Below are 2,620 nucleotides of genomic sequence, written 5' to 3' on the forward strand. Positions count from 1 at the left end.
ATGCGCCCATAGAACGCCATGGGTCGCGGATGGCCCCGAATCTATTCTCAGCGTGCAGCCCACGGAAACTTCGTTCTCCCCTGTCCGGATGCTCGTCGAATGGAATCACGGTGGCCTCTGTCCGGCGTCACGCGTCCACGTCTCTGGAGCCGCTTCGGTAATATTTTCCTCGAGCAACGTGCTCTCCTCTACGGCGTTCGACGAATGTAAACAAGGTGTTCGGAGCTTGCGCCGTGCCCGGAAGCTTCGCCGCGAACCACGCAGACCTTTCTGCCCGTGCACACGCGACTTCTACCCTGACTGCTGTTTCTCTTTCTCTTTCTTCCACCCTCGCTCGTTTCCCTCCTGTTCTCTCTTTCGCGCGGCTCCCTCCGACCCCTGTCCGGCTGTGCTTACGGTCGCTCGACCGTCTCCGTCGCGCCTCTGCCCGCGTCGGGCCGTCTTTCTTCCGTCAAAAGGGAAAAGGCTCCCTTCGTAGCCCCTGTGCGCGCGTTACGGTCCGTGGCTCGAGAAGTTCGGCCGCTTTTACCGCCGCCGCCACCGCCGCTTCGTCCCCGTACGATCCATGGCGCTGTAATGGCGACGCAACTGTTATGGGGGTCGTCGCGCGCGAAGCCACCCCCATGCACGATGGGGAAGCGCGATCAATACCTTAACCCCCCGCGATACGCTTTTCCACTCCGCGTGACGCTCGCCTGTCCCCCGACGATGTACCCTGCCCGCCTCGCCCCGCGCCACTCACCCCCGTCCACGACTATATATCGAGTCGAATCGGTCGTGGCCTCCACCTACCGCCTTTCATCCCTCCGCATCCGTCATTGCTCCTCTCGTCTGGTGCTACCTCGAGACCTTTCGAATCGGCTTCGAATCCTCCTTGCCTCGGCACGAGGGCGACTTGAACGGAGAATGAACGCGACCCCCGCGACGGTGCCTCCTTTATCTTATCCAATGCAATTGCATAGGAGGGTGGCCTCGAGTGGCCAGAGCGACGACTTAATCGGAGCACCGCGGAGGGAGGTTCGAGAACGCGATGGGGTGCGACTGTTTGGCTACCGGTTGCTTCGTCTGCTGTGCTTTCGATAAAATTTCTCTCTGCTCGATCTTGCGGTGTCTCGTTTCTGGACAGTGTTTTTTTCTTGAAACAGCGTCGCGAAGACCTTCATCCTTCCGTGGAGGATGTTCGAGCGCGCGTTGTACGGCTTGGGTAGTACAGATTTCGGGGGAGCTCGTTCGAGGTACACACCTTCGAGGTGCTTCTTCGCGGTTATTGATTTTTTCTATTACGATTTAAACGAGTCCCACAGTAACGATGGATACGAGAGCGTATTACGCCAGGTTCGACGACTAAAGCACACCCTCGCTGGCGAAGCGGGAGACCGACAACGCCCAGGAGGGTTGAATTTAGCCCTTAATTACGGGGAACCGGCTCGCGAACGATCAGCCACCAGAATGTTTGGTTCGTCGAGGGTTATCACGCTTCGCCAGATGCTTCCTTCGTTTACCCTAAAAAACGATTATTCTAATTTCGTTCGAGACTCGTCACGCTCGTCGAACGATATCTAAGTATCGTTTCTGTCATTCGCTTGGGAATGACGCGATGTTCAATAGGCTTCGCGACTGCTAAAGAAGAGCTGCGCCATTGAAAAGCGTTGCAAGCGAAACGCGTCGAGGGTAGGGAGAACAAAACGCGCGGCAGACAGGCAAAAGGCGAACGAAGAGAGCAAGAACCCACGTCGATCCACCTGCGAGCGAACATTATTATGACCGTGTGCAAAGGGTCTTTCCGTTCGCACGCTCTCTTATGCAACGCTCCCGTATCCTCCGCTCACGCGCCATCCGATGAAAATGAAGTGCGTCCACGTTCCGCGACCGATCCCCCGATTCCATCGAACGCCTCGAGACCCTCTGATCCAGCTCGATCGTTCGTAAACATTATGATTCCTCCTACGCAACGATCGACTCGAGAATTCGCTTTATCGCTTACAAATATTTCGAATAGCTCTCGATTAAAATATAAGGCGATAGCAGACGCGTAGAGTAGCTATAAGAGAGGTGGTTAAACGATTCGCAGGTGTACCAGATTAGAGCCATGAACGATTGTACTATAAACTAGTTCCGCGACGCCAACTTTACATACTACTACTCGATATATATACAGATACGTAGACGGAACATCGTTATCGCAAGTACTCTTCAAAGCCTTCGTCGTTAACAGCTCTGCACCGTGTACTTAGTATAATTAGAAATCACGTACGAAGCGATACAACACGGTTCCCGGTTACGCTACGCGACTAGGCTGCATTACGAGACTTTGATGCAAGCATGCACGCGGTCTAAGACGTCCTACTAGTTCCGTTCAAGCTGCCATCCATTAATCGCGCAATTAGGACAAATTGGGCCGCGGAAGCGCGCTAAGTGCTTCGTCGCGAACCACGACTGGCCTCAGACAACGGTTTGAACTTGAAATCCCCGACGGATCGAAGAAGCGGAAGCTGTAAACCGTATCGCGATGCCTGAAACAACGTTGATCGCCTTATAAACGATCGAGGCGACCTCCTGATTAAGAAATCACGCGTGTAACGTGGAAACCAGTTGCGTCTAGCGCGCGCGAAGGATGCAC

The sequence above is a fragment of the Xylocopa sonorina genome, chromosome 11 (assembly GCF_050948175.1).
Source record: "Xylocopa sonorina isolate GNS202 chromosome 11, iyXylSono1_principal, whole genome shotgun sequence".
Classification (NCBI taxonomy): Eukaryota; Metazoa; Arthropoda; class Insecta; order Hymenoptera; family Apidae; genus Xylocopa; species Xylocopa sonorina.